This window comes from Dasypus novemcinctus, chromosome 5, assembly GCF_030445035.2.
Source record: "Dasypus novemcinctus isolate mDasNov1 chromosome 5, mDasNov1.1.hap2, whole genome shotgun sequence".
In the NCBI taxonomy this organism is placed as follows: domain Eukaryota; kingdom Metazoa; phylum Chordata; class Mammalia; order Cingulata; family Dasypodidae; genus Dasypus; species Dasypus novemcinctus.
In genome coordinates this window covers 123,263,223-123,279,826 of record NC_080677.1, presented here as the reverse complement: position 1 = coordinate 123,279,826, position 16,604 = coordinate 123,263,223, and the positions used below count along the sequence as shown (strand labels likewise).

The 16,604-nt window shown below is 38.1% G+C and overlaps 1 long non-coding RNA gene across 1 annotated transcript in view; it reads left to right on the top strand.

Annotated features, from left to right (window-relative positions):
* The window catches only part of LOC139439043 (uncharacterized), an 85,995-nt gene that overhangs the window by 56,622 nt on the left and 12,769 nt on the right, over positions 1-16,604 (top strand). Inside the window, exon 3 of the long non-coding RNA XR_011648884.1 lies at positions 5,266-5,356. This is a non-coding gene — a long non-coding RNA (uncharacterized lncRNA). The remainder of the gene's footprint in view (positions 1-5,265; positions 5,357-16,604) is intronic.

The following is a 16,604-nucleotide window of genomic DNA, read 5'->3' as shown; positions in this document are numbered from 1 at the left end:
TCAATCCCAAATCTGGAACAAGATTTTTGAGTCCCTTTTATACAGAGAGCAAAGGCCAACTGGTCCTTTTGTTTCAGTTCTCAATAGGCTTGAATTAGTGTATCTTAGGTAAGCTTTTAGCATGGACCTCAGGCATTCTAGATAAGCTTTTAGCATATTTGGTTTGCATTTCCCCTGAATACTTAAACTTTATAGACCTTGCATTGTTAAACTGTTTCCTGGGACTGAAGTCCTTGCCATAGTCACCAGGGGCAGGACTGCAGACTTTTTATCACCCCACACCCACAAATCACAGATAGTTTAGGTTATCTCTGAAGAGACAAAGAGCCTCCCTCCCATAGCCCACATCAGTAGTTTCATATGAGTGCCATAATCAATTTCCACAAACATAGTGGCTTAAAACAACACAAATTTATTATCTTACAATTCTGAAGGTCAGAAGTCCATCATGGGTTTCAGTAGGCTAAAATTAATGGGTTGGCAGGGCTGTATTCCTTTTGGGACCTCTAGTGGAGAATTCCTTTCCATTTCTTTTCCATCTTCTCAAGGTTGCTCTCATTCCTTGTCATGTGACCTTCTTCTAGCAACAGCAACACTTCAACCTCTGCTTCTATCATCACATCTTCTCTGACTCTGATCTTCTTATAAGGGCCCTTGGGATTACATTGGGTCCGTCCAGATAATCCAGGATAATTTTTCCATCTGAAGCTCCTTAATTTAATCACAAAGGCAAAGTCTCTTTTGCCATATTGTAGTGGAGAAATTCGGATAGGCGCGGTTTCGAAGGCCAGGACACGAGAGAATACTGAGAAGGAAGTTGGTTTATTTCGACCGGCCGGGCTCGGCGGACTCTTGTCCTAATAAAAACCGAGCCCCGAACAGCCTTTTCCAGACCCTTTTATACAGAGGATATAGGATTAGGAAGACTAACAGTGATGGTAAACAGACCTTTGGTTAGGTTCTTCAGATCTTAGTATCAGATAGGTTATTTCCTCCAGGTGAGTTACATATTCTCCACATCCAAGCCAGTTTGGATTAGCATAGCTCCACATTGTCTGGAGGCAGCCCTGAATACACATTCAGTCTCACATCCCTTCTGAACATTCAAAGACTGTAGGGCCTTTATTACTTATTTGGCCATCTTGGAGACTAGGTACTCTTGGAAATAATTTTGATTTTAATGCACAGGCTATATCAATATAAGGCAACACATTCATAGGTTCTGGGGGTTAAGGCATGAACATCTTTGGAGGGCATTTTTCTGCTCTGCCATAGTCAGTATTTGAATACATGCCTATCAGAAGGCATTGAGAAGCCAAATTACACTAGCACTTGTTAAGTAATACCCTATTCTTTCTACTTCTGTCTTCCCTTTGCCTCCTCCCAGGAACTGGAAACAGCTGAGCAAATGGGAAAGGAGGGTGAGAAAAACAGATCACGCCCACCCTTTTCCGTTGTTGGAACAGGAGTAGACTCTGGCTCAGGCCTAACTAGAGAGGGAGAGACCCTTTAAATTAGATGTGAGAAGAATGATTTTGATTACAACAGAACTGAACTTTTTCACTTGGAAATAACAATTTTATGTTTTTGAAAAGTCATGGGATCTACCTGGAAGGTTGCCAAATGAAGTTCTTAAAAGGTATAAATGAAGGCAATAATGGAAAGAGAAAAAAATATTCCTGCCGGTGTCCCAGAATCCAGCTCATTTAATAAATCTGGTACAAAATGATTTGGGGGAGAGCAAATTTTGCAATCCTACTGCATCACTTCTCTGACCAGAAAGACCTTCTGCCCAGAGAGGGAGAGGTTGCTGGGTGTTAAGCTAATCTGTATAAGGAGACTGAGATGACTCAGGAAAATCACAGTTTTCCCTATTTTCTCAGGAGTACTGACTGATTTTTCCTCTTAGCTTAGAAATTGGGATAAGAGGTAGAAGAGAGACAGGTGGGAAGACCAGACCAGTAACTACCAATGTTCTTGTGGGGAAGAATAACTAGACAATATTTTAAATCTATGCTGGGAGGAAAAGCTTGGGCATCTGTCACCACAAGGAGAGAGGCAGGGCTTGCATCTCTGCAGCTATGTATCAAATTTTAAAATGCTTCTCAACTTGTACATATATGGCTTTCCTAAGCCCTAAAACTATAACCAGAAAACATTTGTGACTTTGCTCAGAACACCAGTTGGATAGCTAAAGCTAAGTTTCTTCACTTGTGGCTGAATAAGGCTGCTTCTTTCACTACTGGCCTGGGAATACAGTTGGGCAGGTTATCACAAAGACTAAAAACGGTAGTGCCAAGCATTAGGCCCAAACCAAAATTATTTATATTTTTTAATTAAAGGTGATGTATTTGTACATAATTCTAATAACCATTTTAAGAATTCAAAAATGGAAAATATATTCTATTAACAGTTCTTCCATAGGAAGGAATATAGAGATTTGGGGTGAGGGACATTTTTTCTTTTTCTTTTTTAGATACTAGAGCACCAAAAATGGCTGTGTAAAAAAGATACTGGGGCAGAGACAGGACAAATACTCCATGGCATTCTTTGCATTCCCCAATCCCTTTACTGTTAGGTAGAGGCATGTGATTAGCTTTGACCAATGGGCTGTAAGTGTAAGGAGATTTGTAATTTTCATGCCAACACATAGAACAGCAAGTGTGACAGGTCCACAGGCTCCCTTCTCCAGCTAAAGTGACTGCTGGGGCCTCGATTGAGTTGGTGGGACATTAGCTTTAAAAAGCCTGGATCTTTCAGATGCCATATGGAACATAGCTGCCCTCAGAGTTCCTGCACCTGAAGAGGAATTTGTATAAGCAAAAATTAAATGTGTTTTTAAGCTATTGAAACATTAGGATTTCTTTTAAGGAAAAATGAATCTAATTGGATATGTTAAATATTAAAAAATTTAAAAACATTGTATACCACTTTATAACTTATAGAACATGTTCTCATAGATTATATTTCCTTTTAAGTTCACCAAGTAAAATTTTAACTTTTTATTTTGACTTAATTTTAGACTTAACAGAAAAGCACCAAGATTCCTTTATATCTGTATTAGTCAGCCAAAAGGGGTGCTGAGGCAAAGTACCAGAATTCTGTTGGCTCTTATAAATGGTATTTATTTGGGGTGGAAGCTTATAATTGCAAGGCCCTAAAGAATCCAACTCAAGGTACTATTAGAGGTACTTTTTCACCCAAAGTCTGTTGCCATGTGTTGATGCAAGATGGCGGGCAATGTCTCCAAGGGTTCAGCCTTTCTCCTTCCTCTTAAGGCTCCACGGTACCAGCTTCTTCCAGTCTCAGCTGTAGGCTGGCATAAGGCTCATCTCTTTCTCCAGGACTCGTTTCTTTCTAGGCTCAGCTGTTCTGTTCTCTTCACAAGGTCAGCTGCAGACTATCAGTCTCATCTCTCTTCCGGGGTCCATGTCTATGGAGCCACTCTCTCTTCCTGTGTATTTGCTTCTGTGTTCTCCTTCTCCATGAGCATCTGTTTCATACCCAAGGGGGTCTAATTCATTTAAAGGGTTATCATGCCAGAGGAACAGACCAATTTACAAACATGATCTATATTTCTTATTGGAATTCATAAGTAATGTCAAACTGCTTTCTTTTAAGGAAAAATGAATCTAATAGGATATGTCAAGTACTAAAAAGTTTAAAAATATTTTACAGCACTTTATAACCTATAGAGTATGGTCTCATAGATCATATTTCCTTTTAAATTAAATTCATAATACTAAGGTAATATTTCTTTTAACTTTTTATTTTAACTTAATTTCAGACTTACAGAGAAGTTACGAGAAAAGCATCAAGATTCCTATATACCCTTCCCTCAGTTTACCCAAAAGTTAACATTTTACTGTATTGCTTGATTCTTTACTGACTCTACAAAGATGTGTGTGTATATATATATATTTATTTATTAAAAAATAAATTTCTTGCTGAAGAGAATATGTTTCTGACTAAATACCACTAAATATTTCAAATATGTTCCTTAAAAACAAGGACATTAGGATTAGGATCATGTGTGTTTTGCAGCATAGCCTAACCTAATCTAGACCAATACAGATACTTTGGAGAGTTGCTAAGTGGGAAAGTATAGACAAGAAGTTAAAGCTGCAGAAGAGGGTTCATAGTCCATTAGGGAAAGCCTGATCAGAATTTAAAATATTAGAAAGGAAACAGGTTTTTAAAAATTATTTTTGATATGATGATATGATATGATATTTGGGAACCAGATAATTAATGCAAAGGGAATTATTGCATTAAAGTGTGTGGATAGAGGTGCTTTCAGGAAAATCTGTTTCCTAAGTGAGATCAAACTGGATTTTGTTTCTATTTGATGTCAATGATTGGCTATTCTATCACAATGTAGAAGTTTGATATTATTTATGAATTCCAAAAAGAAAGATAATGCTTATAAACTGGTCTTTTCTTCTGGGTGTGAGCCCCTTTGATTGTATTAGATTCAGCTGAGATATCTTTGATTAAATTATGTTAAGTTAGGGCTTTGGTTTGACCATGTCAGTAGGGTATAACTCAGTTTAAGTCTCCACACCCTTGGTGGACTATATAAATGGACACTTACTCAAGAAGACACACAGAAGAAGAGGAGAGAACTTGGTAATTTCGGTCCTGTTATGTGACAGAAAGGAGAAGGCTCAAACAGCTAAAGCCCCGGGGAGGGGAGAGCTGAGCCATTCGCCTGATTATTTGCAACAGAAGAGACCAGAGCCCTGAGCAGCTGAGAAGGCCTGAAAAGAAATGAACCCTCCAGCCTACAGCTGAGTTAGAAAGATGATGAGCTCACAGAGGGCTCTTAAGAGGAAGAGGAAGGCTAAACCCTCCCAGAGATTGGCAACCATCTTGCTTCAACATATGACAATGAACTTGAGTGGGAAAATGCCTCTTCTGGTATCTTAAGTTGAATTCTTGAGGGCCTTGTAACTGTAAACTTTTACCCCAAATAAAAATGCTTTAAAAAAGCCAAGAGATTTCTGGTACTTTGCATCAGCACCCATTTGGCTGACAAATATACACAATATATCAGCAGTTTTCAGTAAAATCACTTCTGTTTCACCCAGGCCTGAAAATGTGTCACTGGCAAAGATGACATTATTAAAATGAGGGCTGTAATTAATAAGGGCACAGGAAGATATCTTTGAGTGAAGCGGGAGGGCTAGCAGTCATGAGCCCCAACTTCCAGTTCTGTGTCCTTTTCACTCCCCCTTACAAATCTACCTCTACTTGCACTTTCAGATTGCGGCCATGTTCTGGTTTGAATGAGCCACTGATTTATTTGCAGTCATTTGGATATTTGGAAAGCAGATGCAAATGGCAGTTTTCCCTGGTAAGTGTTGGTGGCAGTTGGCTTACTCTGATTTGCATTTGGAGGCCTGCAGGTTTTCAGGAAAGCATATTTTACAGACAGTTTAGTAGGGGTTATTTTTAATCTCAGTTGCAAATGCCAGCCCATAATAATTCTTAGAACTGAAAGAGCTTTCATTTGGAAGGAAGAGGACAGTAGAGACAGAGTCATTAAGTTAGCAAAAATCTGGGACCAGAAAATAAGATTCTAGGAGAAAGAACTCTAGAGGTAGAGAGGGCCTGGAGCTCAGGAGTGTGGTCTAGGGTACAGAGAGATTTGGAAGCTATTGGCTTGTTGGGGGGGAATTGAAGCCACAAGAGTAGAGGACATTGTTCATGGAAGAGCATGCAGAGTGAGAGACAAGTGTGCAATGGATCTACTTTGGGAATTTTAAGCATTCTGCTATTCTCTTTCAAACTCAGTTTCATGATAATTCATTTATATTTCTCATACGAGTGACTTTAGCCTGCCAAATTCACCTATGCACAGCACTTCTTGGACTTCTCATCTCTTTCTAGTCATGGGCCTTGTCCAGAGACATCTTTACTCCAAATTCTAGACTAGGGTTTAGAATTGTCTATGTGCAGATATAAGTACCATGAGAATATTTTGAAATTCCTGATGAGCTTCCACATAAAGTAGGCATGAGATTTTCAATTTACAAATCAAGTGTGTAAAAACACTTTTAAAAATTTTAATAATTAATTTCCATATAGTGACCCCCCCCCCATCTACCTAATGAGAGGAAATGCAATTTAGTAGTTCGGGGTAAACTCAGTCATTTCATGTTACACTCATCCACTCAAGATTTTGCTCTTCTGCTTTGAGCCTGGCTTACTTGCTAAAGGCAGAAGATTGTTTGTTATGGTCTCCAGACCAAAATCCAGTTCCCAGAGATGTGATTCTTCCTGGAGGACTCACTGCTTACAATCCGTTTTTCCATCACTTGTGAAACCTATGTTCAGTATGTCACTTTATCTTTTCCCTTGGATTGCCCCTTCTCTTGATTGTTCTCCCTGTCATTTGGCTCCGCTTTTGTACAGAATTTATTCTGTAGCTGTCTTCTTCATTACAATCCATTTGATGGTTGGAGAAGTGTCTTTGTGGTAATAGGAGCAAGCTTTCCCAGAAAATCTGCCATCATGTCTTCTTAGTGACTGGTCACAAGTGAGTGCTGGCTAAGGTGACCTATATTCTGCTTTAATATTTTTCTTGTGTGTGTTTGTTCTTATCAGTGAAAGAATTCCTGAGATAATGGCAAGAGGCATGTACATAGATTTATAGAGGGGATGCTGAGTGCCCATATATAGATGTTTTCTTCTTCTGAAAATTCCTAAGTATTTAGGAATACTTATTGATAGAAATCTTACCTCTGAAGCCCTACATCAGCCCTATACTAACTTAAGCTTTCTGGAAGTTTCCCATGGAACCAATTTTTGCCAGTAAGAAAAGGGAACTGCCATTTTATCATTAGTTTGAGGCAGAAATGGAACATAATGGAAAGAGCAGTTCTAGTAACAGGTGAGAAAATGCACGAGCATAAAACAAGCTTGTTATCAATGGAGTTAATGTGTCAGCTCAAGACTTCACTCACAAAAATGAGTTTGAGATATTTTTATGACTCCAGATTAAGATGGTTTATGATAAAACTTTTTAGGCACCAGAGATTAATATTCTGAAATAAACCTAGAGGTTCTTGTAGAATTAAAAAAAAAAAGTTATGCTTTAGATTTATGATATTAGAAAGTAGACCAGAAAAATCCACTTGCCTCCCTTTTCTTCTGAGATGCCACTAAGTAAAAAGTAAAATAGTACAAAGGGGAGTAATCCGGCAATAATGAAGAGGAAGGAGCGAGGCTGGCCAAGAACACTCTAGAGATTTCTTGGAGGTAGACTGTCAGTGGAAGTTTACTGTGCATGAGGTAGAGTAGAGGATGCTCAGAATATGTTCCTGGTGGGCTTCTGAAAATATGGTGGTTGATTAGCCTGCTGGAAGCTCAGGGCACATGATATAGGGTATATGGGTTTGGATAGTGGAAGAGAGGCATGGAGCTAAACAAGAGGCATTATTAAAATTCTGCCTATCATACAGCTGCATCAATGATTATTCAGAACTATTCGCAGTTCCCACTTTGACAATTGTTTTTGATTCTATTATTTTATTAGAGAAGTTGTGAGGTGTACAGAATAATTGTGTATAAATATAGGATTCTCATATACCACCCTATTATCAACATCTTACAATGGTGTGGTACATTTGATACAATTGATGAAAAAACATTTTTATAATTGTACTAATGATGTAGGCTATGGGTGGAAGGCTCTTTGTCTCTTCAGAAATAACTAAGCTGTTTGACTTGTGTCTCTTCAGAAATAACTAAGTTGTTTGACTTGTGGGTGTAGAATGGTAAGAGGCTGCAGTCCTGCCCTTAGAGATAGTGACAGCAGGCTCCAGTCCCAAGAAATGTTTAACAAAGCAAAGGCTATAAACTTTAAGTATTTAAGAGAAATGCAAAAACCAAAGCTTATCTAAAATGTCTAGAGTCCTTGCTAAAAGCTTACCTAAGATGTAGAAGAGATATATGCTAATTGAAGCCTATTGAGAACTGAAACAAAGAGACCATTTGGCCTTTCCTCTCTGTATAAAAGACGTTTAAAAATCTTGTTCGGGGCTCGGGATTCAAACAGAAAGCTCCCGAGTCCGGCCGGCCGTCAATAAAACATTTTTCCTTCTCAAAATCATTCCTGAGTCCTGGCCTCTCTATACTCAAATAATTAAACTTCTCTTAAATTCCACAACACTATTAACCATAGTCTATCATTTAACTTAGAATTCACTATTTGTGCTGTGAAGTTCCATGATTCTTTTTTTTTCATATTTTGCTTTGGTTGTATTTTTTTCCTGAGATTAACATTTTATAACATTAATGTACATTTGTTCAGTTTCAAAGAAAAACAATCTTATATATACAATATTACCCATATTTATATTTCACTTTAAGTTTCACTATGCTGTATAGTCCCAAGTTACATTTTTTAGCTTCTCTTCTAGTAATATACATGACCTTAGACTTTCCTTTTCCAACCACTGTCCTACCCATACAATAGCATTGCTATAAACACCATGATATGCTTTAACCATTTCTATTCATTTCCAAACATTTACAACGTTTTTAACAATTCTGCCCTGATTAGCCCTAAGCTTTGTTGTCTCAGATCCTGTGTCTCATCTGGGCCTTTGATATATTACTTTGCTTTGGCCATATCTTCCAAGTTTTTAGCATGGCTTGTAATTTTATGCTGATGTCTAGGCATCTACTCTGATACTCAATTTCTCTCTCGTGTACGGATTTAGTGGCAAGAGGCTGTGTGTTCCTGCCTATTCTTTGATTCTTGGCTCAACCTATTATAGCTCCTTAGGTTTATACCCAATTAGTTGCTAAAATCTGGGCCATGGACCCAGTAATGGGCGAGACTCACTTCCAAGGGCCTGGGGAGAGAGGCTGTAAAGGCGGGAAAAAGCCTCTTTATTTATTTACTTTCAATTTCCTTGCATTCACCTCCTTGCTTCACCTCTGCATTAGCCCTCTCAGTTCAAACCCTGGGTGGAATGTGTTTGCTGCCACATGTAACAATGTTACAGAGAATCCTGTTTCAAGGCTATTCAGAGCCTGGCAAATCAAGCTTGCTCAGAGCCTGTTCTCCAAACTTTGCTGGCAGCTCCCTCCCTTTTCCCAGGTAGGAAATAATTCCACTCTCCTCTGTGTCCTCAACAACCAGTTCAGTTCAGTAAAGGAGGTGCTGTGAACATTGGCTCTCATTTGTCCCCTCTGGCTCCCAGGGCAAACAACAGCACAGCCCCACCTGATCTGGAAGGGCTTGTGGGGCACAGCAGACCAAATTTGTTGGTCTAAAGCTGAGTCAGCCTTAGGCTGCATCCCTCTTTCTTCCCTTTCCTGGTGAGGTAGCCCCCTCTGGCCCCTGTCTGTCTGCAGCCACTTGCCAGAGGCTGGAGAATTCAAAGCTGCCTGCTCTGAGGGGAGGGGCGGGGGTGGGTGGACACTGGCAGCTGCAACTGCAGCTTTTACTCACTCACTGAGTTTTCCAATCAACATTCTTTTCCTTTGCCCTTCTCTCTTCTGGGTGGTGTCCAGCTTTCCTCTGGTGCCCTAAATCCTAATTTTTTTTTTTTTTTCTAGGCCATTTATACCTGTTTTCTATCTTTTTTTTTTTTTTTTGGAGAGAAGTGAGTCCTGTGTCTATCTAATCCTCCATCTTCAGTTCCATGTATTTGTTTAAAAAGTTTTTATTCTAGTAACATACATACAACCTAAAGTTTCAACTTTTAACCACATTTAAATATATAATTTAGTGCTGTTAATTATTTTCCAGTGTTGTGCTACCATCACCACCATCTACCACCAAACTTTTCTATTATCCCAAATGGAAACTCTGTACATTTGAAGCCTTTCTACCCTGTTCCCGACCTCATTCTCTGGTGACCTATATACTAGGTTCTGACTCTTATGAGTTTGCTTATTCTAATTATTTCATATCAGTAAGATCATACAATATTTGTGTTTTTTTTTTAAAGATTTATTTTTAAATTTATTCCCCCCCCCACCCGCAACCCATTGTCTGCTCTCTGTGTCCTTCGCTTTGTGTTCTTCTGTGTCTGCTTGCATTCTTGTCAGCGGCACCGGGAGTCTGTATCTTTTTGTTTCATCATCTTGCTGCATTAGCTCTCCATGTGTGTGGTGCTACTCCTGGGCAGACCGTGCTTTTTTACGTGGGATGGCTCTTCTTGCAGGGCGCACTCCTTGTGTGTGTGGCTCCCCTAGGTGGGGGACACCCCTGCATGGCATGGCACTCCTTGCACATATCAGCACTGTGCATGGGCCAGCTCCACATGGGTCAAGGAGGCCCTGGGTTTGAACCCTGGACCTCCCATATGGTAGGTGGACATTCTATCAGTTGAGCCAAATTTGCTTCCCATGTTTGTTTTTTGTGTCTAGCTTATTACTGAACATGGTGTTTTCAGGGTTCATCCATGCTGTCTCTTGTATCAGAGTTTCATTACTTTTTAGGACTGAAAAATATTCTGTTGTATATATATGCCACATTTACCCATTTTTCAGTTGATAACACTTAGGTTGTTTCCATCTTTTGACAATTGTGAACAAAGTTGCTATGAACGTTGATGTGCAAATATCTGTTCTAGTTTCTAGCTTATAATTCTTTTGAGTGTATACTTAGATGTGGGCTTGTTGGATCATATGGCAATTCTATACCTAACTTGCTGAGGAACTGCCAAACTGTCTTTCACAGTGTCTGCATTGTTTTACCTATCACCAGCAATGAATGACTGTTCCTATTTCTCTACATCCTCTCCAATACATGTAATTTTCCATAAAAAAAATAGTAGCCAGTATAGTGAGTGTGAAATGCTTTCTCATCATGGTTTTGATTTTCATTTCTCTAATGGCTAATGATGTTGATCATCTTTTCATGTGCTTTTTGGCCATTTGTATGTCATTTTTAGAGACATATCTAGTCAAGCTTTTTGCCCATTTTGAAAATTGGGTTGTTTATCTTTTTGTTGTTTGGTTGAAGGATTTATTTACATAATCTGGATATTAAACCCTTATTGGAAATGTTGTTTCCAAATATTTTCTCCCATTGTATAGGTTGCTGTTTTACAATCACAATAAAATCTTTTGATACTCAAAAATTTTAAATTTTGATGAGGTCCCATTTATCTACTTTTTTTTTTTTTGCTTGTGCTTTGGGTGTAAAGTCTAAGGAATCCTTTCTAACACAAAGTCCTGAACATGTGTCTCATCATTTTCTTCCAGAAATTTGATAGTTCTTGCTTTTATATTTAGGTCTTAGATCTATTTTAAGTTGAGATTTGTGTAAGATATGAGATAGGGGTATTCATTCTTTTGCAAACGCAGATCCAATTTTCCCAGCACCATTTGTTGAAAAGAATATTTTTTTTCCCAATTGAAAGTTGTTTTAGTTTCCTAGGCTTTTTATAGCAGATACAGTGAAATGCATTGGCTTAAACAGAGGAAATTTATTTCCTTATGGTTAGAGTCTGGGAAAATGTCCAAATCAAGGCATCATCCAGGTAATGCCTTCTTCCCAAAACCAGCTTTCAGCAATCCTTGGCTCCTCTGCCATATGGCAAAGCATATGGTCGTGTTTGCTGGTGTCTCCCTTCTCTTCCAGGTTTCTTTGATTTCAGCTTTTTGCTTCTGTGGCTTTTTCTCCCTCTTATTGTGTTCATCCCATTTATAAAAGACTCCAATAAGAGGAAAAGACCCACCCTGGGCCACATGTTAACTGAAGGAACCTCATCAAAAGGTCTATTTACAATAGGTTTACACCCACAGGAATGAATTAGGTTAAAAACATGATTTTCTGGGGTACACAGATTTCCAGACCACCACAAATAGTCTTTGTGTCCTTATAAAACAATCAGTTGGCCATAAATATGAGGGTTGATTTCTGAACTCTCAGTCTGATTCCATTGATCTATATGTCTGTTTTTATGCCATTACCATGTTGTTATGATTACTGTGGCTTGTAATATGTTTTAAGATCAGGAAGTCTGATTCCTCCAATTTTTACCTTCTTTTTTCAAGATGGCTTTAACTATCAGGAGCCCCGTACCTTTCAATATAAATTTGATGGTAGATTTTTCGATTTCTGCAAAGAAGTTTGCTGGAATTTTGATTGGGATTGCATTGAATCTGTAAATCATCTGTAAGAATTGACATCTTAACAATATTTAGTCTTCTGATCTATGAAAATGGATTCCATCTATTCAGATCTTCTTTGATTTCTATTAGCAATGTTTTATAGTTTTCTGTGTGCAAGTCCTTTATAGTTTTCATTAGATTTATTCCTGAATCTTTGATTCTTTCATTTGCTATTGCAAATGGAATTATCAAGAAGGGGTGCTGGATTTTGTTAAGTACCTTTCCTGCATCAACTGAGATTATCATGTAGGTTTTTTCCCTTCATTCTGTTCATGTGGTGTGTAACAATAATTGATTTTCATATGTTGAACTACCCTTGCACACTTGAGATAAATCCCACTTGATAATGATGTATACTTCTTTTAATGTGCTGTTGGATTTGGTTTGCTAGGATTTTGTTCAGAATTTTTGTATCTATATTCATAAGAAATATTGGTGTGTAATTTTATCTTGTGGTATCTTTACCTGGCTTTGATATGAGGATGATGATGGCCTCATAGAATGAATTAGGTAATGTTTCCTCCTCTTCAAATTTTTAGAAGAGATTGAGCAGGATTGGTGTTAATTCTTACAATATTTGCTAAAATTCACCTGAAGCCATCTAGTCTGGGCTTTTCTTTACTGGGAAGTTTTTGATTATTGATTCAGTTTCTTTACTAGTGACTGATTTGTTGAGATCTTCTATTTCTTCTTGTCAGTGTCAGTAGTTTGTGTATTTCTAGGAATATGTCCATTTCATATAGGTTATCTACTTCATTGTCATACAGTTGTTCGTAGTATCCTCTTATGTGCCTTTTTATTTCAGCCTGATTGGTAGAAGTGTTCCCCTTTTTCATTTCTGATTTTATTCATCTGTGCCCACTCTCTTTTTTTCATCAGTTTAGCTAAAGTTTTGTCAATTTTATTGGTCTTTTCCAAGGACCAACTTTCGGTTTTGTTGATTCTATTGTATTTTTCATTACCCATTTTGATTACCTCCAATTTTACCTTTGTTATTTCCTTCCTTCTGCTTGCTTTGGGTTCAGTTCACTCTTCTTTTTCTAGTTCTTCCAGTTTTGAGGTTAGGTCTCAGATTTGAAATCTTTCTTCTTATTAACATAAGCATTTAGAGCTATAAATTTCCCTCTTAGCACTGCCTTTGCTATATCCCATAAGTTTTAGTAAGTTGTATTTTTATTTTCATTCGCCTCCTGATATTTCCTTATTTCCATAGTGATTTCCTTTTTAACCCATTGGTCGTTTGAGAATATATAGTTTACTTTCCATGTATTAGTGAATTTTCCTTTTCTTCCTGTGTTATTGATTTGTAGCTTCATTCCACTGTGCCCAGAAAAGATACATTGTATGATTTCAATATTTTTTAATTTATTGAGACCCTTTTGTGACCTAAGATAAGATCTATCCTAAATGATCCCTCTGAATTTGAGGAGGATATATATTCTGTTGTTGGATAAAGTGGTCTGTACATATTTGTTGCGTCTAGTTGGTTTAGAGTATTGTCTAAATCTTGTATTTCCTTATTGATCTTCTGCTTAGATGTTCTGCCCATTATTGAAAGTGGTATATTAAAATCTACTATTAATGAATAACTATTATTTTATCCCTTCAAACAGCAGTATTTGCTTCATATATTTTGGGACTCTGCTGTTTTTCCTATTTTTTTCTTGAGAAATGGAATACATTTCCAGGAAAGGGTAGGGCTTCTACTGTGGGTATTGTCACGTAGATTAAATATTTTCTTACTATGGCATTTGGAGTTTCCAGACTCATGTTGGAATCCCCACACATATACAGAAAAGAGAAGCCAGTACATCAGGATGACTCGGTATCACACTGAGCTCCCAATCAGCCCTTCCATTCAGGAGAATGTCCTGTTGGAGAAGGATACTTATTTATGGAATACAGTCTTTCACTTTCCTTTATGAATTATAAGCACAGGTTATCAAAAATAGGAGCAAAGTCCACACACAGACTGAAAGACCAAGATAAACACTCAAAATAAATGACCCCTGAAGAAATAAAAATCAAAGAATACCACTTAAATGTAATAGTAATTTATATCTTCAGAGAAGTTACAGAAGATATTGTATTCTGTAACTGTAAAGATATTTACAGATGATAAGGTAAGAACAGGATGTTATTAAAAACAAATAATTCATAAATAGGAAGAAGCTTTTGGAAATTAAAAATATGACCTAAAATTAAACAAATATGTGATTTCAATAAAAATATGATGATGAAGTCAAGAGGACTTCCAGAATTCTAAGCAAAAATCAGTGTTGAGAAAAAAGATAAGAGACACAGATGTTTAATTCAGGAGGCCTAAAATCTGGTTAAAAAGAGTTCCTGGGAGTGAGATTAGAGAAAATGGAGGGGAAGTAATTAGTTTTTTAAAGATAGAAGAAAATTTCTCTGTGCTGTTGAAAGACATGGTCTTTTGAGTGATAGGACCAAAACTGATCTTATATAATTTTCATCAAGTAAGGCATTCACTGATATTTCCTTAAGTCATTCTCATTCTCCCTTCCTCATTTAAAAAAATCCCAATTTTGTTTACAGTGGCAACATGCCCAATTAAAAGTTAAAATAATTTCTTGCAGATTTCCTTGCTAAGGTGTCCATGTGATTTTGTTCTGCCTGGAATGTAGATGTGATACCTAGATATGGGGCAGACATCTTGTGAGCATGAGTAAGAGAGAGCCATATGATAAGGGTGGTAGGACTGACAGGATCATGTGTCCCTAGAAACTTTCTGGAGCACCTTCCCCAGCCTCCAAACATCATGCTACATAAAAAAAATATGGGGTATTGTGTAATTGCTGTAGCCAAATTACTATTACATGCAGTGGTTTTTTGTTGTTGTTGTTGTTGTTTTTTAAGGAAGGTACTAGAGATTGAACTCAGGACCTTGTGCATGGGAAGCAGATGCTCAACCGCTGAGCTACATCTGTTCCCCATTACATGTAGTTTTTGTTTGTTTGTTTGCTTTTGAGATACCAGGACTGGGGATAGAACAAAGGACCTCTTATGTGGGAGGCCAGAGCTCAACCACTGAGACACTGGCTCTCTTGTGTTGGTTTTTTCATTTGTTTGCTTTTCTCTTTAGGAGGTACAAGGAACTGAACCTGGGGCCTCCCATGTGGGAGGCAGGTGCTCAACTGCTTGAGCTACATCGGCTCCCATCCATACAGTGTTAATACAAACCAGTGAATCACCAATGATAAAGAGAAGATCCTAAAAACTCCTAGAGAAAGAAAATAAACATGTCTACAAAGGAATATCACACAGATTGCTTTCAGAATTCCACTTAGTAATAATGAATGTTAGATGATAATGAAGACATTTCTTCTAAGTTTTTTTTTTAAAAGATTTTTTATTTATTTCTCTTCCTTTCCCCCCACCCCCCAGTTGTCTGCTCTCTCTGTGTCTGTGTCTGTGTCTGCTCTCTGTGTCCATTTGCTGTGTGTGTTCTTCTATGACTGCTTCTATCCTTATCAGCGGCACTGGGATTCTGTGTTTCTTTTTGTTGCGTCATCTTGTTGTGTCAGCTCTCCATGTGTGCGGTGCCATTCTTGGGCAGGCTGCACTTTCTTTCACACTGGGCTGCTCTCCTCACAGGGTGCACTCCTTGCGCGTGGGGCTCCCCTATGCGGGGGACACCCCTGCATGGCAGGGCACTCCTTGCGCGCGTTAGAACTGCGCATGGGCCAGCTCCACACGGGTCAAGGAGGCCCGGGGTTTGAACTGCAGACCTGCCATGTGGTAGGCAGATGCCCCATCCATTGGGCCAAGTCCGCTTCCCTTCTATTCTAAGTTTTTAAGAGAAATGATTTCAGATCTAAAATTATATACTCAGCCAAACTAGCAAAAACGAGTGAGGGCAAAATAAAAACATTTCCAGAATATTCAAGACTCAGGGAGTTTACCTTCTCATGTAAACTTTCTGAGGAAGTTACTCAAGGATGTTTTCTGGTTAGAAAGGGAGGAAATAATAAAGCGTTATACATGGGATCTGGGAAACAGTTGAATGTTACCAAGAAATTCAGTGAAGGAATTTCCAATGATAACAGCTGTGAGTCCAGAATAGGAGCCAATATTCAAGATTGGAATAAGAGTTCCATCCATCTGCCCCATAAAATCTAAGCCTTCTTTCAATCTGAGGCAGAGCAGGTGTCTTCATCCCCAAATCCTCAAGGTTGAGGAATGAACAAACATACGGGGTGAATGCAACCATGGACAAAGTAAACTTATTAATATTGTAGTAACAGAAGAATGTATAACATTGATACAAAGACCAGAGTTTCTGAGGGAATAATAGGTAGAACATAGAGCATTTTTAGGATATTGGAATTAAGCGTTAGCCACAATGTAAACTACAGACCTTGGTTAGTAGCAATGCTTCAATATTAATTCATCAATTGTAACAACTGTACCACACTACTGTAAGATGTTAGGGTTGCAGG